The 24794-nt window shown below is 46.4% G+C and overlaps 1 pseudogene; it reads right to left on the reverse strand.

The window, feature by feature from the left end:
- Positions 1 to 5024: 5024 nt before the first annotated feature.
- The window catches only part of LOC141027487 (uncharacterized), a 28053-nt pseudogene continuing 8283 nt past the window's right edge, over positions 5025 to 24794 (reverse strand).

Below are 24794 nucleotides of genomic sequence, written 5' to 3' on the forward strand. Positions count from 1 at the left end.
AATCCCTTATCCGTTGTCGGTTTTGTGGATAACTTTGTTCACGTACGTGCGTACATATATTCCTTGAGAAAATAGAACTTATTCGTACACATATCTGAAATTGATGACGTACTGACTCTGATTTAAACATGCACGTACTAAGCAAACAGTAGACAAATCTACACATACTGCTAGTACTGCTAATACGAAAATAATTAGGAGCGGGATAAACGCGTTATACCCTACAGTAGGCCATGCAGACGCCGCGGCGGTGGTGGCGGCAGCAGCATCCTCGGCGGCCTTCTTGTCGGCTTCAGCTTTCTCGGCGGCGGCACGTTCGGCGTCGGTGGACATGATCATGATCAGGGCGACGCGGACGTAGAGGAAGCAGCGGATCGGAAGCAAGCAGTCGCGTAGTCGCTGCCCAAAAACCTATTCGCCCCTCACCCCGTACGGGAACCAGAAGGGCGTGGTTTCGGAGACCTGCTCTCCCGTCGACCGTGTACGCGGCGGACGGGATGGAGTCACCGGCGGCAGCAGCAGCAAGGGAACGACGGTGGGCATGCGCGTGGAGCAGATGTGATCTGTTCGTGGCGGCTAGGGTTAGGAGACACCGCACACTTATATAGGCACAGCCGCGTGGAGAGACGTGGGCTCGACCCACGTCCGAGTCCGTGACAGCCCACGATCCGACGTCTCAGATCGTGGCCCAGCTGTCAGAGAACTCTCCGTTAGTGACTGGCAAAAATAAGCGTGTAGGTGTGAGCTCGGCTCGGCTCAATCCCGCAACCCGCGGCGCGGCGCGTCGTGACAAGGCGTGGCGGGCGGCGGAGGAGGAGTGCGCGAGGATGTCCAACTCCTCTTCCACTTCCGGGGTGGGACTAAACTTCCCACTACACCTAGTGTCATATAACCCACATGGGCCCTTAGAGATTTTTCAGAAATTGCTATATGGGCCTAGAGCCCATCTCAAATTTCAGCAATCCCCCACCAGATCTCGAGGGCCCATTGTGTCCTCTGTTCCAATTACTGTTTCGATGTACCAGTGTTTTAGTGAAGACCTGTTAAGGTTGAACTTCACCTAGAGCAAGTAGCTACACTCCTTCACAACTGAACAATGGACTATGCCTTGAATTTTCAGTTTGGCGTAAATAAGTTTCACCACATGTCTTACTAGTACTAGGCTGCCGAAGGCTGACCCCTCAGGTGGAGCATATAAGTCACACTCCTGGCCTATTCATGAGCTTACTAGAGATCACCCCAATCTCATAGACTGTGACCAGCAGTCGGGCTCATATAGGTGTGTTCCTTCAAAGATCGCTCTGTAGGATAGCATCTTGCTTTCATAAGCTTTGGAACACATTAAGACAGTAGTCATCCTACCATACAGTATCGAGAGTATTGCATCTCCAACGGAGTGGGTTAGTATAGTTACTCTCCTCAGTTCACCACTGGCTTGTTTTCCCAGGTCCTACTTCACGGGATCTCCGATCACATAGGTAGGGTTACCACCATGGCAACTAATGTGGGTCTCATACCCATCTCCCTCAATGCATTATCTATCACAACACGTGATAGCCCTTTCGTAAAGGGATCTGCCAGATTCTTAGCCGTATGGACATAGTCCAACGCTATCACTCCGGAGTTTTATTAATTTTCTGACAGTTTTTAATCTCATTCTTATGTGTTTGTTGGACTTCATGCTGTCCTTTGAACTCTTCACCTTGGTGATGACAATCTGATTGTCACAGTTCATAAGGATAGCCGGAACCGGTTTATCAACCAATGGCAAGTCCATCAAAAGATCTCGAAGCCATCCTGCTTCAACACCAGATGTGTCTAATGCTGTTAATTCTGCTTCCATTGTCGATCTCGTTAAGATCGTTTGCTTGCAGGACTTCCAGGAAACAGCGCCACCTCCAAGAGTAAACATATACCCAGTTATGGCCTTCATCTCATCAGCATCAGAGATCCAATTCGCATCACTATACCCTTCAAGTACCGACGGGTCTCCGGTATAGTGAAGTCCATAGTTCATAGTACCTTTCAGATAGCGCATAACTCTTTCAACAGCATGCCAATGTACATCACCCGGTTTGGAAACAAACCGGCTTAATTTGCTCACAGCAAACGCGATGTCAGGCCTCGTTGCGCTCGCTAGGTACATCAGTGAACCAATGATTTGAGAGTATCTCAATTGATCTTTAGCCGTGCCTTTGGACTTTCGAATCACCACGCTAGGATCATATGGTGTTTGAGATGGTGCACAGTCCGAATATCCAAAACGACTCAACACCTTCTCAACATAGTGGGATTGCAGAAGTGTAATCCCACCCTCATTATCTCTCAGTAGCTTCATGTTCAAGATAACATCAGCCACACCAAGGTCTTTCATCTCAAAGTTCTGAGATAGAAACGACTTGACCTCCTCAATGACTTTGAGGTTTGTTCCAAATATCAGTATGTCATCAACATACAAGCACAGTATAACTCCTTCGCCCCCACCATGGCGATAGTATACACATTTGTCACCCTCATTAACAACGAAACCAACAGATGTCAGAGTTGTATTAAACTTATCATGCCATTGCTTAGGTGCTTGCTTCAGGCCATATAAAGATTTCAGCAACCTACACACCTTTCTTTCCTGACCATCTATCACAAAGCCATCTGGCTTTTGCATGTAGATTTCCTCGTTTAGCTCTCCATTCAGAAAAGCCGTCTTAACATCCATTTGATGGACAAGAAGACCATGCGAGGCCGCCAACGAGAGTAATACTCGAATGGTGGTCAGTCTAGCCATAGGTGAATAAGTATCGAAGAAATCTTCCTCTTCTTTCTGGTCATAGCCCTTGGCCACAAGCCTAGCCTTGTACTTTTCAATCGTACCATCTGGCCTAAGCTTCTTCTTGAACACCCACTTACATCCTAATGGTTTGCAACCATAGGGACGGTCAGTGATCTCCGATGTCCCGTTAGCCATGATGGAGTCCATCTCGCTACGGACCGCATCCTTCCAGTAATCAGCTTCTGGAGAGGCATACGCTTCTAAAATAGAAGTGGGAGTATCATCCACGAGGTACACGAAGAAATCATCACCAAAGGTCTTTGCAGTCCTTTGTCTCTTGCCCCTACCAAGGGTTTCCTCGTCATCCTCCTCAGGATTTTCATCATGTGTTTGTTCATAATAATCCATAGGAATGGCAGGCTCAGGAGTCTCCTCAGATTCCTGTCTAGAAGTGCTTTGCATATCTCTCATAGGAAAAATATCCTCGAAGAATGTAGCATCCTTAGACTCCATAATCGTACTGACCTTCTGGTGAAGTACCTCAGATTTCACTACTAGAAATCTATAGCCAACGTTATTCTTAGCGTAGCCCAAATTAACGCAGTCCACAGTCTTGGGTCCAAGCTTACGCTTTTTGGGGATCGGCACATTGACTTTCGCCAAACAGCCCCAAGTGCGCAAGTACGAGAGTGTTGTCCTTCTCTTTGCCCATTTCTCATAGGGAGTGATCTCATTATCCTTTGTCGGAACTTTATTCAGGACATGACATGCCGTCAATATAGCCTCCCCCCACCATGCCTTGGATAAACCCGATGTATCTAACATGGCGTTAACCAAATCAGTTAGAGTACGGTTTTTCCGCTCGGCAACCCCGTTTGACTGGGGTGAATAGAGAGGCGTCCTCTCATGAATAATGCCGTGTTCCGCACAAAAGGAATCAAACTCACTCGAGAAGTACTCTCCACCACGATCTGACCGGACTCGTTTAATTTTCTTTTCAAGTTGATTCTCAACTTCTGCCTTATAGATTTTAAAGTAGTGTAGAGCCTCATCTTTAGTATTTAACAGATAAACATAGAAATATCTAGTGGAATCATCTATCAATGTCATGAAGTATCTCTTTTCACCTTTAGTCAACACACCATTCATCTCACAAAGATCAGAATGTATGAGTTCTAATGGTGCCAGGTGTCTCTCCTCCGCGGCCTTGTGAGGCTTGCGAGGTTGCTTAGCTTGCACACATGAAAGGCACTTAGAACCTTTGGCTAAAGTGAAACTCGGGATTAAATCCAACTTGGCTAGCCGCGTCATAACACCGAAACTAATGTAACAAAGACGTGAATGCCAAACTTCAGATTCATTAACATTCGAATGAATATGGTTCACGACTTTATTACAAAAATCTGCGAGGGAAAGGCGGAACATCCCTCCGCTCTCATAACCTTTTCCAACAAAGAGTCCATATTTCGTAACAACTAATTTATTAGACTCGAAAACAAACTTAAACCCTTCTCTACATAGAAGGGAGCCACTAACGAGGTTCTTCTTGATGGCGGGGACATGTTGCACATTCTTCAGCTGCACGATCCTTCCCGAAGTAAACTTCAGATCGACCTTGCCAACACCATGAACAGAAGCACTTGCGCCATTCCCCATCAATACGGACCTGTGACCTGGTAAGAAGTGAACAATGAAATGTCAGCACACACATGAACACCTGCACCTGTGTCCACCCACCAATCGGTAGGCTGAAACACTGAAAAAACAGTAAATAAATTACCGTACCCAGATGCACCATTATCATTGTTGCCCACAATCATGTTGACAGACTTGGAGTCCTGTCCTGACTTCTTGTACTTGTTTGGGCACTTGTTAGCCCAATGTTCAACCGAACCACAAGTAAAGCAGCCCTCGTCCTTCTTGTTCTTCTTGAAGGTCTTCTTACTCTTCTTCTTAAAGTCGGTATTGTGTTGGACACCGTTCTTTCCCTTGGGCTTGTGGGAGTTGAAGTTCTTCTGGTTCACCATGTTGGCGACAGAAGTCCCTTCGGCCCCTTTTCCGTGTGAGTCCTTTGCCCTTGAATTCTGCTCAACACTCAGATGGCCAGTGACATCCTCCACAGAGAATTCACGCCTCTGATGTTTCAGAGTGGTGGCAAAGTTCCTCTAGGAATTAGGGAGCTTAACGATTATGCAGCCCGCGACAAACTTGCCCGGTAACTCGCACTTAAGAAGTTCAAGCTCCTTAACAATGCATATTATCTCATGAGCTCCTCCAATACAGGACGGTTTTCAACCATCTTGTAATCGTGGAACTGCTCTATAATATACATCTCGCTCCCTGCATCGGCGGCCCCGAATTTAGATTCGAGCGCCTCCCACATGTCCTTGGCGACATGCACATGTAAATATGCATCGACCAGTTTATCTCCGATCACGCTAAGAACTGCTCCGAGAAACACAACGTTAGCCTCCTTGAACGCCTTCTCCTGTTCAGGAGCAATCGTTCCCGTGGAGACACCGGTGACCCAGAACACGTTCATAGCCGTGAGCCATAACGTGGTCTTAGTCTGCCAACGCTTAAAGTATGTACCGGTAAACTTATCTGGTTTCAGTGCAGCGGCAAAGCCACTTGCCGAAAAATTCCTACGCATAATAGGTTTTTGGATTGCTGAGTAAATAGGCAATTTTTCGACTAATTTAATCCATAGATAAATCACTAGCATAACATTGACTAAATTGATGACGTACTGACTCTGATCTAAACATGCACGTACTAAGCAAACAGTAGACAAATCTACACATACTGCTAGTACTGCTAATACGAAAATAATCAGGAGCGGGATAAACGCGTTATACCCTCCAGTAGGCCATGCAGACGCCGCGGCGGTGGTGGCGGCAGCAGCATCCTCGGCGGCCTTCTTGTCGGCTTCAGCTTTCTCGGCGGCGGCACGTTCGGCGTCGGTGGACACGATGATGATGAGGGCGACGCGGACGTAGAGAAAGTAGCGGATCGGAAGCGATCAGTCGCATAGTCGCTGCCCAAAAACCTACTCGCCCCTCACCCCGTACAGTTACCAGAAGGTCGTGGTTTCGGAGACCTGCTCTCCCGTCGACCGTGTATGCGGCGGACGAGTTGGAGTCACCGGCGGCAGCAGCAGCAAGGGAACGATGGTGGGCGTGCGCGTGGAGCAGATGGCCGCGTGGAGAGACGTGGGCTCGACCCACGTCCGAGTCCGTGATAGCCCACGATCCGACGTCTCAGATCGTGGCCCAGCTGTCAGAGAACTCTCCGTTAGTGACTGGAAAAATAAGCGCGTAGGTGTGAGCTCGGCTCGGCTCAATCCCGCAACCCGCGGCGCGGCGCGTCGTGACGAGGTGTGGCGGGCGGCGGAGGAGGAGTGCGCGAGGGCCTCTTCTCTTCTTAAGCTCCAATAGAATGTAGAAGAGAAACCCTTATAAGGAGGTCCAACTCCTCTTCCACTTCCGGGGTGGGACTAAACTTCCCACTACACCTAGTGTCATATAATGCACATGGGCCCTTAGAGATTTTTCAGAAATTGCTATATGGGCCTAGAGCCCATCTCAAATTTCAGCAATCCCCCACCAGATCTCGAGGGCCCACTGTGTCCTCTGTTCCAATTACTGTTTCGATATACCAGTGTTTTAGTGAAGACCTGTTAAGGTTGAACTTCACCTAGAGCAAGTAGCTACACTCCTTCACAACTGAACAATGGACTATGCCTTGAATTGTCAGTTTGGCGTAAATAAGTTTCACCACATGTCTTACTAGTACTAGGCTGCCGAAGGCTGACCCCTCAGGTGGAGCATATAAGTCACACTCCTGGCCTATTCATGAGCTTACTAGAGATCACCCCAATCTCATAGACTGTGACCAGCAGTCGGGCTCATATAGGTGTGTTCCTCCAAAGATCGCTCTGTAGGATAGCATCTTGCTTTCATAAGCTTTGGAACACATTAAGACAGTAGTCATCCTACCATACAGTATCGAGAGTATTGCATCTCCAACGGAGTGGGTTAGTATAGTTACTCTCCTCAGTTCACCACTGGCTTGTTTTCCCAGGTCCTACTTCACGGGATCTCCGATCACATAGGTAGGGTTACCACCATGGCAACTAATGTGGGTCTCATACCCATCTCCCTCAATGCATTATCTATCACAACACGTGATAGCCCTTTCGTAAAGGGATCTGCCAGATTCTTAGCCGTATGGACATAGTCCAACGCTATCACTCCGGAGTTTTATTAATTTTCTGACAGCTTTTAATCTCATTCTTATGTGTTTGTTGGACTTCATGTTCTCCTTTGAAATCTTCACCTTGGTGATGACAGTCTGATTGTCACAGTTCATAAGGATAGCCGGAACCGGTTTATCAACCAATGGCAAGTCCATCAAAAGATCTCGAAGCCATCCTGCTTCAACACCAGATGTGTCTAATGCTGTTAATTCTGCTTCCATTGTCGATCTCGTTAAGATCGTTTGCTCGCAAGACTTCCAGGAAACAGCGCCACCTCCAAGAGTAAACATATACCCAATTGTGGCCTTCATCTCATCAGCATCAGAGATCCAATTCGTATCACTATACCCTTCAAGTACCGACGGGTCTCCGGTATAGTGAAGTCCATAGTTCATAGTACCTTTCAGATAGCGCATAACTCTTCAACAGCATGCCAATGTACATCACCCGGTTTGGAAACAAACCGGCTTAATTTTCTCACAGCAAACGCGATGTCAGGCCTCGTTGCGCTTGCTAGGTACATCAGTGAACCAATGATTTGAGAGTATCTCAATTGATCTTTAGCCGTGCCTTTGGACTTTCGAATCACCACGCTAGGATCATATGGTGTTTGAGATGGTGCACAGTCCGAATATCCAAAACGACTCAATACCTTCTCAACATAGTGGGATTGCAGAAGTGTAATCACACCCTCAGTATCTCTCAGTAGCTTCATGTTCAAGATAACATCAGCCACACCAAGGTCTTTCATCTCAAAGTTCTGAGATAGAAACGATTTGACCTCCTCAATGACTTTGAGGTTTGTACCAAATATCAGTATGTCATCAACATACAAGCACAGTATAACTCCTTCGCGCCCACCATGGCGATAGTATACACATTTGTCACCCTCATTAACAACAAAACCAACAGATGTCAGAGTTGTATTAAACTTATCATGACATTGCTTAGGTGCTTGCTTCAGGCCATATAAAGATTTCAGCAACCTACACACCTTTCTTTCCTGACCATCTATCACAAAGCCATCTGGCTGTTGCATGTAGATTTCCTCGTTTAGCTCTCCATTCAGAAAAGCCGTCTTAACATCCATTTGATGGACAAGAAGACCATGCGAGGCCGCCAACGAGAGTAATACTCGAATGGTGGTCAGTCTAGCCATAGGTGAATAAGTATCGAAGAAATCTTCCTCTTCTTTCTGGTCATAGCCCTTGGCCACAAGCCTAGCCTTGTACTTTTCAATCGTACCATCTGGCCTAAGCTTCTTCTTGAACACCCACTTACATCCTAATGGTTTGCAACCGTAGGGACGGTCAGTGATCTCCCATGTCCCGTTAGCCATGATGGACTCCATCTCGCTACGGACCGCATCCTTCCAGTAATCAGCTTCTGGAGAGGCATACGCTTCTAAAATAGAAGTGGGAGTATCATCCACGAGGTACACGAAGAAATCATCACCAAAGGTCTTTGCAGTCCTTTGTCTCTTGCCCCTACCAAGGGTTTCCTCGTCATCCTCCTCGGGATTTTCATCATGTGTTTGTTCATAATAATCCATAGGAATGGCAGGCTCAGGAGTCTCCTCAGATTCCTGTCTAGAAGTGCTTTGCATATCTCTCATAGGAAAAATATCCTCGAAGAATGTAGCATCCTTAGACTCCATAATCGTACCGACCTTCTGGTCAGGTACCTCAGATTTCACTACTAGAAATCTATAGCCAACGCTGTTCTTAGCGTAGCCCAAATTAACGCAGTCCACAGTCTTGGGTCCAAGTTTACGATTTTTGGGGATCGGCACATTGACTTTCGCCAAATAGCCCCAAGTGCGCAAGTACGAGACTGTTGTCCTTCTCTTTGCCCATTTCTCATAGGGAGTGATCTCATTATCCTTTGTCGGAACTTTATTCAGGACATGACATGTCGTCAATATAGCCTCCCCCCACCATGCCTTGGATAAACCCGATGTATCTAACATGGCGTTAACCAAATCAGTTAGAGTACGGTTTTTCCGCTCGGCAACCCCGTTTGACTGGGGTGAATAGGGAGGCGTCCTCTCATGAATAATGCCGTGTTCCGCACAAAAGGAATCAAACTCACTCGAGAAGTACTTGTTAGAAATATGCCCTAGAGGCAATAATAAATTGGTTATTATTATATTTTCTTGTTTATGATAATAGTTTATTATCCATGCTAAAATTGTATTGATAGGAAACTCAGATACATGTGTGGATACATAGACAACACCATGTCCCTAGTAAGCCTCTAGTTGACTAGCTCGTTGATCAATAGATGGTTACGGTTTCCTGACCATGGACATTGGATGTCGTTGATAACGGGATCACATCATTAGGAGAATGATGTGATGGACAAGACCCAATCCTAAGCCTAGCACAAGATTGTGTAGTTCGTTTGCTAAGAGCTTTTCTAATGTCAAGTATCATTTCCTTAGACCATGAGATTGTGCAACTCCCGGATACCGTAGGAATGCTTTGGGTGTACCAAACGTCACAATGTAACTGGGTGGCTATAAAGGTGCACTACAGGTATCTCCGAAAGTGTCTGTTGGGTTGGCACGAATCGAGACTGGGATTTGTCACTCCGTGTAAACGGAGAGGTATCTCTGGGCCCACTCGATAGGACATCATCATAATGTGCACAATGTGACCAAGGAGTTGGTCACGGGATGATGTGTTACGGAACGAGTAAAGAGACTTGCCGGTAACGAGATTGAACAAGGTATCGGGATACCGACGATCGAATCTCGGGCAAGTACTATACCGGTAGACAAAGGGAATTGTATACGGGATTGATTGAATCCTTGACATCGTGGTTCATCCGATGAGATCATCGTGGAACATGTGGGAGCAAACATGGGTATCCAGATCCCGCTGTTGGTTATTGACCGGAGAACGTCTCGGTCATGTCTGCATGGTTCCCGAGCCCGTAGGGTCTACACACTTAAGGTTCGATGACGCTAGGGTTATAGGGAATAGATATACGTGGTTACCGAATGTTGTTCGGAGTCCCGGATGAGATCCCAGACGTCACGAGGAGTTCCGGAATGGTCCGGAGGTAAAGATTTATATATGGGAAGTCCTGTTTTGGTCACCGGAAAAGTTTCGGGTGCTATCGGTAACGTACCGGGACCACCGGGAGGGTCCCGGGGGTCCACCGGGTGGGGCCACCGGCCCCAGAGGGCTGCGTGGGCCAAGTGTGGGAGGGGACCAGCCCCAGGTGAGCTGGTGCGCCCCCCCCCCCACCCCCCACCAGGGCCCAAGGCGAAGAGAGAAGGGAAAAGGGGAAACCCTAGGCTCAGATGGGCCTAAGGCCCACCTAGTGGTGCGCCCCCCTCTCTCCCCCCTTGGCCTCCCCTCCAAGTCCCATCTAGGGCTGGCCGCCACCCCTAGAGGTGGAAACCTAGGTGGGGGCGCAGCCCCTCCCTTTCCCCTATATATAGTGGGGGTTTGGGGCTGCCATAGACACGAGAACATCTCCCTCATGGCGCAGCCCTACCCCTCTCCCTCCTCGTCTCTTGCGGTGCTTGGCGAAGCCCTGCTGGAGTGCCACGCTCCTCCACCACCACCACGCCGTTGTGCTGCTGCTGGACGGAGTCTTCCCAACCTCTCCCTCTCTCCTTGCTGGATCAAGGCATGGGAGACGTCACCGGGCTGCACGTGTGTTGAACGCGGAGGCGCCGTGGTTCGGCGCTTAGATCGGAATCAACCGCGATCTGAATCGCTACGAGTACGAATCCTTCATCCGCGTTCTTGCAACGCTTCCGCATCGCGATCTTCAAGGGTATGAAGATGCACTCCCCTCTCTCTCGTTGCTAGTTAATCCATAGATTGATCTTGGTGATGCGTAGAAAATTTTGAATTTCTGCTACGTTCCCCAATAGTGGCATCATGAGCTAGGTCTATGCGTAGTTTCTATGCACGAGTAGAACACAAAGTAGTTGTGGGCGTCGATTTTGTCAATTTACTTGCCGTTACTAGTCTTATCTTGATTCGGCGGCATCGTGGGATGAAGCGGCCCGGACCGACCTTACACGTACACTTACGTGAGACAGGTTCCACCGACTGACATGCACTAGTTGCATAAGGTGGCTAGCGGGTGTCTGTCTCTCCCACTTTAGTCGGATCGGATTCGATGAAAAGGGTCCTTATGAAGGGTAAATAGAAATTGGCATATCACGTTGTGGTTTTTGCGTAGGTAAGAAACGTTCTTGCTAGAAACCCATAGCAGCCACGTAAAACATGCAACAACAATTAGAGGACGTCTAACTTGTTTTTGCAGGGTATGCTATGTGATGTGATATGGCCAAAAGGATGTGATGAATGATATATGTGATGTATGAGATTGATCATGTTCTTGTAATAGGAATCACGACTTGCATGTCGATGAGTATGACAACCGGCAGGAGCCATAGGAGTTGTCTTAATTTATTGTATGACCTGCGGGTCAATGAAAAACGCCATGTAATTACTTTACTTTATTGCTAACCGTTAACCATAGTAGTAGAAGTAATAGTTGGCGAGACAACTTCATGATGACACGATGATGGAGATCATGATGATGGAGATCATGGTGTCATGCCGGTGACGAAGGTGATCATGCCGCGCCTCGAAGATGGAGATCAAAAGGCGCAAGATGATATTTGCCATATCATTGTTGGGAATCGTAGCATAATTTTAAAATTTTCCTACGCTCACCAAGATGCATCTATGGAGTCTACTAGCAACGAGGGGAAAGGAGTGCATCTACATACCCATGTAAATCGCGAGCGGAAGCGTTCCAATGAACGTGGATGACGGAGTCGTACTCGCCGTGATCCAAATCACCGATGACCGAGTGCCGAACGGACGGCACCTCCGCGTTCAACACACGTACGGTGCAGCGATGTCTCCTCCTTCTTGATCCAACAAGGGGGAAGGAGAGGTTGATGGAGATCCAACAGCACGACGGCGTGGTGGTGGATGTAGCGGGTCTCGGCAGGGCTTCGCTAAGCTTCTGCGAGAGAGAGAGAGAGAGGTGTTGCAGGGGAGGAGGGAGGCGCCCAAGGCTGTTCTATGTTGCCCTCCCTCCCCCCCCCTTTATATAGGCCCCTGGGGGGTGCGCCAGCCCCAAGAGATGGGATCTCAAGGGGGCGGCGGCCACAAGGGGGGGGGAGGGGTTGCCTTGCCCCCCAAGGCAAGGGGGAACTCACCCCCCTAGGGTTCCCAACCCTAGGCGCATGGGGGGAGGCCCAAGGGGGGCGCCCCAGCCCACTAGGGGCTGGTTACCTTCCACTTTCAGCCCACAGGGCCCTCCGGGACAGGTGGCCCCACCCGGTGGACCCCCGAGACCCTTCCGGTGGTCCCGGTACAATACCGATAACCCCCGAAACTTTCCCGGTGGCAGAAACTGGACTTCCTATATATAATTCTTCACCTCCGGACCATTCCGGAACCTCTCGTGACGTCCGGGATCTCATCCGGGACTCCGAACAACTTTCCGGTTTCCGCATACATATATCTCTACAACCCTAGCGTCACCGAACCTTAAGTGTGTAGACCCTACGGGTTCGGGAGACATGCAGACATGACCGAGACGCCTCTCCGGTCAATAACCAACAGCGGGATCTGGATACCCATGTTGGCTCCCACATGTTCTATGATGATCTCATCGGATGAACCACGGTGTCGAGGATTCAATCAATCCCGTATACAATTCCCTTTGTCAATCGGTATGTTACTTGCCCGAGATTCGATCGTCGGTATCCCAATACCTTGTTCAATCTCGTTACCGGCAAGTCTCTTTACTCGTACCGCAATGCATGATCCCGTGACTAACGCCTTAGTCACATTGAGCTCATTATGATGATGCATTACCGAGTGGGCCCAGAGATACCTCTCCGTCATACGGAGTGACAAATCCCAGTCTCGATCCGTGGCAACCCAACAGACACTTTCGGAGATACCCGTAGTGCACCTTTATAGTCACCCAGTTACGTTGTGACGTTTGGCACACCCAAAGCACTCTTACGGTATCCGGGAGTTGCACGATCTCATGGTCTAAGGAAAAGATACTTGACATTGGAAAAGCTCTAGCAAACGAAACTACACGATCTTTTATGCTATGCTTAGGATTGGGTCTTGTCCATCACATCATTCTCCTAATGATGTGATCCCGTTATCAATGACATCCAATGTCCATAGTCAGGAAACCATGACTATCTGTTGATCAACGAGCTAGTCAACTAGAGGCTTACTAGGGACACTTTGTGGTCTATGTATTCACACATGTATTACGATTTCCGGACAATACAATTATAGCATGAATAATAGACAATTATCATGAACAAAGAAATATAATAATAACCATTTATTATTGCCTCTAGGGCATATTTCCAACAGTCTCCCACTTGCACTAGAGTCAATAATCTAGTTACATTGTGATGAATCGAACACCCATTGTGTCCTGGTGTTGATCATGTTTTGCCCTAGGGAGAGGTTTAGTCAACGGATCTGCTACATTCAGGTCTGTGTGTACTTTACAAATATCTATGTCTCCATTTTGAACACTTTCACGAATGGAGTTGAAGCGACGCTTGATATGCCTGGTCTTCCTGTGAAACCTGGACTCCTTCGCAAGGGCAATAGCTCCAGTGTTGTCACAGAAGAGAGTCATCGGGCCCGACGCATTGGGAATCACCCCTAGGTCGGTAATGAACTCCTTTATCCAGACTGCTTCCTGTGCTGCCTCCGAGGCTGCCATGTACTTCGCTTCACATGTAGATCCCGCCACGACGCTTTGCTTGCAACTGCACCAGCTTACTGCTCCTCTATTCAATATATACACGTATCCGGTCTGTGACTTCGAGTCATCCAGATCTGTGTCGAAGCTAGCGTCGACGTAACCCTTTACGACGAGCTCTTCGTCACCTCCATAAACGAGAAACATATCCTTAGTCCTCTTCAGGTACTTCAGGATATTCTTGACCGCTGTCCAGTGTTCCTTGCCGGGATTACTTTGGTACCTTCCTACCAAACTTACGGCAAGGTTTACATCAGGTCTGGTACACAGCATGGCATACATAATAGACCCTATGGCCGAGGCATAGGGGATGACACTCATCTCTTCTATATCTTGTGCCGTGGTCGGGCATTGAGCCGTGCTCAATTGCACACCTTGCAATACAGGCAAGAACCCCTTCTTGGACTGATCCATATTGAACTTCTTCAATATCTTGTCAAGGTATGTACTCTGTGAAAGACCAATGAGGCGTCTTGATCTATCCCTATAGATCTTGATGCCTAATATATAAGCAGCTTCTCCAAGGTCCTTCATTAAAAAACACTTATTCAAATAGGCCTTTATACTTTCCAAGAATTCTATATCATTTCCCATCAATAGTATGTCATCCACATATAATATGAGAAATGCTACAGAGCTCCCACTCACTTTCTTGTAAACACAGGCTTCTCCATAAGTCTGTGTAAACCCAAACGCTTTGATCATCTCATCAAAGCGAATGTTCCAACTCCGAGATGCTTGCACCAGCCCATAAATTGAGCGTTGGAGCTTGCATACTTTGTTAGCATTCTTAGGATCGACAAAACCTTCCGGCTGCATCATATAAAACTCTTCCTTAAGGAAGCCGTTAAGGAATGCCGTTTTGACGTCCATCTGCCATATCTCATAATCATAGTATGCGGCAATTGCTAACATGATTCGGACGGACTTCAGCTTCGCTACGAGTGAGAAAGTCTCATCGTAGTCAACCCCTTGAACTTGTCGATAACCCTTAGCGACAAGTCGAGCTTTGTAGATGGTCACATTACCATCTGTGTCCGTCTTCTTCTTAAAGATCCATTTGTTTTCTATGGCTCGCCGCTCATCGGGCAAGTCAGTCAAAGTCCATACTTTGTTTTCATACATGGATTCTATCTCGGATTTCATGGCTTCTAGCCATTTGTTGGAATCCGGGCCCGCCATCGCTTCTTCATAGTTCGAAGGTTCACCGTTGTCTAACAACATGATTTCCAGGACAGGGTTGCCGTACCACTCTGGTGCGGAACGTGTCCTTGTGGACCTACGAAGTTCAGTAACTTGATCCGAAGCTTCATGATCATCATCATTAACTTCCTCCCCAGTCGGTGTAGGCACCATAGGAACACTTTCCCGCGCTGCGCTACTTTCCGGTTCGGAAGGGGTGACTATCACCTCATCAAGTTCCACTTTCCTCCCACTCAATTCTTTCGAGAGAAACTCCTTCTCCAGAAAGGACCCGTTCTTGGCAACGAAGATCTTGCCTTCGGATCTGAGGTAGAAGGTATACCCAATAGTTTCCTTAGGGTATCCTATGAAGACGCATTTTTCCGATTTGGGTTCGAGCTTTTCAGGTTGAAGTTTCTTGACATAAGCATCGCATCCCCAAACTTTTAGAAACGACAGCTTAGGTTTCTTCCCAATCCATAATTCATACAGTGTCTCAACGGATTTCGACGGAGCCCTATTTAAAGTGAATGCGGCAGTCTCTAAAGCATAACCCCAAAATGAGAGCGGTAAATCGGTAAGAGACATCATAGATCGCACCATATCCAATAGAGTGCGATTACGACGTTCGGACACACCATTTCTCTGAGGTGTTCCAGGCGGCGTGAGTTGTGAAACTATTCCACATTTCCTTAAGTGTGTACCAAATTCGTGACTTAAATATTCTCCACCACGATCTGATCGTAAGAATTTTATTTTTCTGTCACGTTGATTCTCGACTTCACTCTGAAATTCCTTGAACTTTTCAAAGGTTTCAGACTTGTGTTTCATTAGGTAGACATACCCATATCTACTTAAATCATCAGTGAGAGTGAGAACATAACGATATCCTCCGCGAGCCTCAACACTCATTGGACCACACACATCGGTATGTATGATTTCCAATAAGTTGGTTGCTCGCTCCATTGTTCTGGAGAACGGAGTCTTGGTCATCTTACCCACGAGGCATGGTTCGCACGTGTCAAATGATTCGTAATCAAGAGACTCCAAAAGTCCATCTGCATGGAGCTTCTTCATGCGCTTGACACCAATGTGACCAAGGCGGCAGTGCCACAAGTATGTGGGACTATCGTTATCAACTTTACATCTTTTGGTATTCACACTATGAACATGTGTAACATCACGTTCGAGATTCATCAAAAATAAACCATTGACCAGCGGGGCATGACCATAAAACATATCTCTCAAATAAATAGAACAACCATTATTCTCGGATTTAAATGAGTAGCCATCTCGAATTAAACGAGATCCAGATACAATGTTCATGCTCAAAGCTGGCACTAAATAACAATTATTGAGGTTTAAAACTAATCCCATAGGGAGATGCAGAGGTAGCGTGCCGACGGCGATCACATCGACCTTGGAACCATTCCCGACGCGCATCGTCACCTCGTCCTTCGCCAGTCTCCGTTTATTCCGTAGTTCCTGTTTTGAGTTACAGATATGAGCAACCACACCGGTATCAAATACCCAGGAGCTACTACGAGTACTGGTAAGGTACACATCAATTACTAGTATATCACATATACCTTGGGTGTTGCCGGCCTTCTTCTTGTCCGCTAAGTATTTGGGGCAGTTCCGCTTCCAGTGACCACTTCCCTTGCAATAAAAGCACTCAGTCTCGGGCTTGGGTCCATTCTTTGACTTCTTCCCGGTAACTGGCTTACTGGGCGCGGCAACTCCCTTGCCGTCCTTCTTGAAGTTCTTCTTACCCTTGCCCTTCTTGAACTTAGTGGTTTTATTCACCATCAACACTTGATGTTCTTTTCTGATCTCTACCTCAGCTGATTTCAGCATTGAATATACCTCGGGAATGGTCTTTTCCATCCCCTGCATATTGTAGTTCATCACAAAGCTCTTGTAGCTTGGTGGAAGCGACTGGAGGATTCTGTCAATGACCGCGTCATCCGGGAGATTAACTCCCAGCTGAGACAAGCGGTTGTGCAACCCAGACATTCTGAGTATGTGCTCACTAACAGAACTGTTCTCCTCCATTTTACAGCTGAAGAACTTATCGGAGACATCATATCTCTCGACCCGGGCATGAGCTTGAAAAACCAGTTTCAGCTCCTCGAACATCTCATATGCTCCATGTTTCTCAAAACGCTTTTGGAGACCCGGTTCTAAGCTATAAAGCATGCCGCACTGAACGAGGGAGTAATCATCAGCACGCTGCTGCCAAGCGTTCATAACGTCTTGGTTCTCAGGGATTGGTGCTTCACCTAGCGGTGCTCTAGGACATAATCTTTCTTGGCTGCTATGAGGATGATCCTCAGGTTCCGGACCCAGTCCATATAGTTGCTGCCATCATCTTTCAGCTTGGTTTTCTCTAGGAACGCGTTGAAATTTAGGACAACATGGGCCATTTGATCTACAATACATAGTGTAAAGATTTTTGACTAAGTTCATGATAATTAAGTTCATATAATCAAATTATTTAATGAACTCCCACTCAGATAGACATCCCTCTAGTCATCTAAGTGAAACATGATCCGAATTCAACTAGGCCGTGTCCGATCATCACGTGAGACGGACTAGTCAAGATCGGTGAACATCTACATGTTGATCGTATCTTCTATACGACTCATGCTCGACCTTTCGGTCCTCCGTGTTCCGAGGCCATGTCTGTACATGCTAGGCTCGTCAATTTAACCTAAGTGTATTGCGTGTGTTCCGAGGCCATGTCTGTACATGCTAGGCTCGTCAACACCCGTTGTATTCGAACGTTAGAATCTATCACACCCGATCATCACGTGGTGCTTCGAAACAACGAACCTTCGCAACGGTGCACAGTTAGGGTGAACACTTTCTTGAAATTATTATAAGGGATCATCTTACTTACTACCGTCGTTCTAAGCAAATAAGATGCAAAAACATGATAAACATCACATGCAATCAAATAGTGACATGATATGGCCAATATCATCATGCTCCTTTGATCTCCATCTTCGGGGCACCATGATCATCTTCGTCACCGGCATGACACCATGATCTCCATCATCATGATCTCCATCATTGTGTCTTCATGAAGTCGTCACGCCAACGATTACTTCTACTTCTATGGCTAACGCGTTTAGCAATAAAGTAAAGTAATTTACATGGCGTTTATTTAATGACACGCAGGTCATACAAAATAATAAAGACAACTCCTATGGCTCCTGCCGGTTGTCATACTCATCGACATGCAAGTCGTGATTCCTATTACAAGAATATGATCAATCTCATACATCACATATATCATTCATCACATCTTCTGGCCATATCACATCACATAGTACTTGCTGCAAAAACAAGTTAGACGTCCTCTAATTGTTGTTGCAAGTTTTTACGTGGTTTGTAGGTTTCTAGCAAGAACGTTTCTTACCTACGTATGACCACAACGTGATTTGCCAATTTCTATTTACCCTTCATAAGGACCCTTTTCATCGAATCTGTTCCGACTAAAGTAGGAGAGACAGACACCCGCTAGCCACCTTATGCAACTAGTGCATGTCAGTCGGTGGAACCTGTCTCACGTAAGCGTACGTGTAAGGTCGGTCCGGGCCGCTTCATCCTACAATGCCGCCGAAACAAGAAACGACTAGTAGCGGCAAGAAGAATTGGCAAACTCAACGCCCACAACTGCTTTGTGTTCTACTCGTGCATAGTAACTACGCATAGGCCTGGCTCATGATGCCACTGTTGGGAATCGTAGCATAATTTTAAAATTTTCCTACGCTCACCAAGATGCATCTATGGAGTCTACTAGCAACGAGGGGAAAGGAGTGCATCTACATACCCTTGTAGATCGCGAGCGGAAGCGTTCCAATGAACGTGGATGACGGAGTCGTACTCGCCGTGATCCAAATCACCGATGACCGAGTGCCGAACGGACGGCACCTCCGCGTTCAACACACGTACGGTGCAGCGACGTCTCCTCCTTCTTGATCCAGCAAGGGGGAAGGAGAGGTTGATGGAGATCCAACAGCACGACGGCGTGGTGGTGGATGTAGCGGGTCTCGGCAGGGCTTCGCTAAGCTTCTGCGAGAGAGAGAGAGGTGTTGCAGGGGAGGAGGGAGGCGCCCAAGGCTGTTCTGTGTTGCCCTCCCTCCCCCCCCTTTATATAGGCCCCTGGGGGGGTGCGCCAGCCCCAAGAGATGGGATCTCAAGGGGGGCGGCGGCCACAAGGGGGGGAAGGGGTTGCCTTGCCCCCCAAGGCAAGGGGGAACTCCCCCCCCCCCCCCTAGGGTTCCCAACCCTAGGCGCATGGGGGGAGGCCCAAGGGGGGCGCCCCAGCCCACTAGGGGCTGGTTCCCTTCCACTTTCAGCCCACGGGGCCCTCCGGGACAGGTGGCCCCATCCGGTGGACCCCCGAGACCCTTCCGGTGGTCCCGGTACAATACCGATAACCCCCGAAACTTTCCCGGTGGCCGAAACTGGACTTCCTATATATAATTCTTCACCTACGGACCATTCCGGAACCTCTCGTGACGTCCGGGATCTCATCCGGGACTCCGAACAACTTTCGGGTTTCCGCATACATATATCTCTACAACCCTAGCGTCACCGAACCTTAAGTGTGTAGACCCTACGGGTTCGGGAGACATGCAGACATGACCGAGACGCCTCTCCGGTCAATAACCAACAGCGGGATCTGGATACCCATGTTGGCTCCCACATGTTCCATGATGATCTCATCGGATGAACCACGTTGTCGAGGATTCAATCAATCCCGTATACAATTCCCTTTGTCAATCGGTATGTTACTTGCCCGAGATTCGATCGTCGGTATCCCAATACCTTGTTCAATCTCGTTACCGGCAAGTCTCTTTACTCGTACCGCAATGCATGATCCCGTGACTAACGCCTTAGTCACATTGAGCTCATTATGATGATGCATTACCGAGTGGGCCCAGAGATACCTCTCCGTCATACGGAGTGACAAATCCCAGTCTCGATCCATGCCAACCCAACAGACACTTTTGGAGATACCCGTAGTGCACCTTTATAGTCACCCAGTTACGTTGTGACGTTTGGCACACCCAAAGCACTCTTACGGTATCCGGGAGTTGCACGATCTCATGGTCTAAGGAAAAGATACTTGACATTGGAAAAGCTCTAGCAAACGAAACTACACGATCTTTTATGCTATGCTTAGGATTGGGTCTTGTCCATCACATCATTCTCCTAATGATGTGATCCCGTTATCAATGACATCCAATGTCCATAGTCAGGAAACCATGACTATCTGTTGATCAACGAGCTAGTCAACTAGAGGCTTACTAGGGACACTTTGTGGTCTATGTATTCACACATGTATTACGATTTCCGGACAATACAATTATAGCATGAATAATAGACAATTATCATGAACAAAGAAATATAATAATAACCATTTATTATTGCCTCTAGGGCATATTTCCAACAATCATGTTACTTTATGATTTGCATGTGATGTTTGTCATGTTTACATCTTATTTGCTTAGAACGACGGTAGCATAAATAAGATGATCCCTCACTAAAATTTCAAGAGACGTGTTCCCCCTAACTGTGCACTGTTGCGAAGGTTCGTTGTTTCGAAGCACCACGTGATGATCGGGTGTGATAGATTATAACGTTCGCATACAACGGGTGTTGACGAGCCTAGCATGTACAGACATGGCCTCGGAACACATGCGAAACACTTAGGTTGACTTGACGAGCCTAGCATGTACAGACATGGCCTCGGAACACAAGAGATCGAAAGGTCGAACATGAGTCGTATAGTAGATGCGATCAACATGGAGATGTTCACCGATGATGACTAGTCCGTCTCACGTGATGATCGGACACGGCCTAGTTTGACTCGGATCATGTATCACTTAGGTGACTAGAGGGATGTCTATCTGAGTGGGAGTTCATTAAATAATCAGATGAACTTAATTATCATGAACATAGTCAAAAGGTCTTTGCAAATTATGTCAAAGCTTACGCTTTAGTTCTACTGTTTAAGATATGTTCCTAGAAAAAATTTAGTTGAAAGTTGATAGTAGCAATTATGCGGACTGGGTCCGTAAACTGAGGATTGTCCTCAATGCTGCACAGAAGGCTTATGTCCTTAATGCACCGCTCGGTGTGCTGAACCTCGAGTGTCGTCTGTAGATGTTACGAAACATCTGACACACACGTTTTGATGACTACGTGATAGTTCAGTGTGTGATGCTATCGGTTTAAAATTGTGGCGACAAGACGGTTTTGAAACGTCGCAGAACATATGAGATGTTCCAAGACTGAAATTGGGATTTCAGACTAATGCCCACGTCAAGAGGTATGAGACCTCTGACAAGTTTCTTAAGCCTGCAAACTAAGGGAGAAAAGCTCAATCGTGGAGCATGTGCTCAGATTGTCTGAGTACTACAATCACTTGAATCGAGTAGGAGTTAATCTTCCAGATGAGATAGTGATGGTTCTCCATAGTCACTACCACCAAGCTATTAGAGCTTCGTGATGAACTATAACATATCAGGGATAGACATGATAATCCTTGAGCAACTCGCGATGTTTGACACCGCAAAAGTAGAAATCAAGAAGGAGCATCAATTGTTGATGGTTAGTAAAACCACTAGTTTCTAGAAGGGCAAGGGCAAAAGGGATACTTCATGAAACAGCAAATCATTTGCTGCTCTAGTGAAGAATCCCAAGGTTGAACCCAAACCCGAGACTAAGTGCTTCTGTAATGAGAGGAACGGTCACTGAAGCAGAACTACCCTAGATACTTGGTAGATGAGAAGGCAGGCAAGGTCGACAGAAGTATATTGGATATACATTATATGAATGTGTACTTTACTAGTACTCCTAGCAGCACCAGGGTATTAGATACCGGTTCGGTTGCTAAGTGTTAGTAACTCGAAATAAAAGCTGCGGAATAAACGGAGACTAGCTAAAGGTGAGATGACGATATGTGTTGGAAGTGTTTCCAAGGTTGATGTGATCAAGCATCGCATGCTCCCTCTACCATCGAGATTGGTGTTAAACCTAAATAATTGTTATTTGGTGTTTGCGTTGAGCATAAACATGATTGGATTATGTTTATCGCAATACGGTTATTCATTTAAGGAGAATAATGGTTACTCTGTTTATTTGAATAATACCTTCAATGGTCTAGCACCTAAAATGAATCTCGATCGCAGTGATACACATGTTCGTGCCAAAAGATATAAAATAGTAATGATAGTACCACATACTTGTGGCACTGCCATTTGAGTCATATTGGTATAGAACGCATGAAGAAGCTCCATGTAGATGGATCTTTGGACTCACTCGTTTTTTTTTAAGATTGAGACATGCGAACCATGTCTATTGGTATATATGCATGAAGAAACTCCATGCAGATGGATCGTTTGGACTCACTTGATTTTGAATCACTTGAGACATGCAAATCATACCACATGGGCAAGATGACTGAAAGGCCTCGTTTTCAGTAAGATGGAACAAGAGAGCAACTTGTTGGAAGTAATACATTTGATGTGTGCAGTCCAATGAGTGCTGAGGCACGCAGTGGATATCGATATGTTCTTACTTCACAGATGATTTGAGTAGATGCTGAGAATATTTACTTGATGAAACACAAGTCTGAATTATTGAAAGGTTCAAGTAATTTCAGAGTGAAGTTGAAGATCGTCGTGACAAGAGGATAAAATGTCTATGATATGATCATAGAGATATCTGAGTTACAAGTTTGGCACACAATTAAGACATTGTGGAAAGTGTTTCACAATTATACGCCTGGAACACCACAATGTGATGGTGTGTCCGAACATCATAACTGCACCCTATTGGATATGGTGCATACCATGATGTCTCTTTACCACTATCGTTTATGGGTTAGGCATTAGAGACAACCGCATTCACTTTAAATAGGGCACCACGCAATTCCGTTGAGACGACACCGTTTAGAGAAACCTAAGTTGTCGTTTCTTAAAAGTTTGGGGCTGCGATGCTTATGTGAAAAAGTTTCAGGCTGATAAGCTCGAACCCAAAGCGGATAAATGCTTCTTCATAGAATACCCAAAACAGTTGGGTATACCTCCTGTTTCAGATCTGGAAGTAAACAGGTCCTTTCTCGAGAAAAAGTTTCTCTCGAAAGAATTGAGTGGGAGGATGGTGGAGACTTGATGAGGTTATTGAACCATAACTTCAACTAGTGTGTAGCAGGGCACAGGAAGTTGTTCCTGTGGCACCTACACCAATTGAAGTGGAAGCCTATGATAGTGATCATGAAACTTCGGATCAAGTCACTACCAAACCTCGTAGGTCGATAAGGATGCGTACTACTTCAGAGTGGTACGTAATCCTGTCTTGGAAGTCATGTTGCTAGACAACAATGAACCTACGAGCTATGGAGAAGCGATGGTGGGCCCGGATTCCGACGAATGGCTCGAGGCCATGAAATCCGAGAGAGGATCCATGTATAAAAGCAAAGTATAGACTTTGGAAGAAATACTTGATGGTCGTAAGGCTGTTGGGTGCAGATGGATTTTAAAAGGAAGACAGACAATGATGGTAAGTGTCACCATTAAGAAAGCTCGGCTTGTCGTTAAGATGTTTTCCGACAAGTTCAAGGAGTTGACTACGATGAGACTTTCTCACTCGTAGCGATGCTAAGAGTCTGTTGGAATTGTATTAGCAGTTACTGCATTATTTATGAAATCTTGCAGATAGGATATCAAAACATTGTTTCCTCGACAATTTTCTTGAGGAAAGGTTGTATGTGATACAACCAGAAGGTTTTTGTCAATCCTGAAAGATGCTAACAAGTATGCAAAGCTCCAGCAATCCTTCTAAGGACTGGAGTAACCATCTCGGAGATGGAATGTACGCTTTGATGAGATGATCAAAGATTTTGGGTTTATACAAAGTTTAAGAGAAACTTGTATTTCCAAAGAAGTGAGTGGGAGCACTATAGAATTTCTGATGAGTATATGTTGTTGACATATTGTTGATCAGAGATGATGTAGAATTTCTAGAAAGCATACAGGGTTATTTGAAAAGTGTTTTTTAATGGAAAACCTGGATTAAGCTACTTGAACATTAAGCATCAAGATCTATAAGGATAGATCAAAAAACGCTTAATAGTACTTTCAAATGAATACATACCGTGACAAGTTTTTGAAGGAGTTCAAAATAGATCAGCAAAGAAGGAGTTCTTGGCTGTGTTACAAGGTGTGAGTATTGAGTAAGACTCAAGACCTGACCACAGCAGAAGAGAGAGAAAGGACGAAGGTCGTCCCCTATGCTCTAGACGTAGGCTCTACAGTATGCTATGCTGTGTACCGCACATGAAGTGTGCCTTGCCATGAGTTAGTCAAGGGGTACAATAGTGATCCGGGAATGGATCACATGACAGCGGTCGAACTTATCCTTAGTATCTAGTGGACTAAGGAATTTTCTCGATTATGGAGGTGAAAAGGAGTTCGTCGTAAAGGGTTACGTCGATGCAAACTTTGACACTAATCCGGATGACTCTGAGTAGTAAACCGGATTCGTATAGTAGAGCAGTTATCTGAAATAGCTCCAAGTAGCGCGTGGTAGCTGCATCTACAAGATGACATAGATATTCGTAAAGCACACACGGATCTGAAAGGTTCAGACCCGTTGACTAATAAACTCTCTCACAAGCGAGATATGAACAAACCCCATGGGTGTTGGATTCATTACATTCACATGGTGATGTGAACTAGATTATTGACTCTAGTAAACTCTTGGGTATTAATCACATGG

This window comes from Aegilops tauschii, chromosome 7 (assembly GCF_002575655.3).
Source record: "Aegilops tauschii subsp. strangulata cultivar AL8/78 chromosome 7, Aet v6.0, whole genome shotgun sequence".
In the NCBI taxonomy this organism is placed as follows: domain Eukaryota; kingdom Viridiplantae; phylum Streptophyta; class Magnoliopsida; order Poales; family Poaceae; genus Aegilops; species Aegilops tauschii.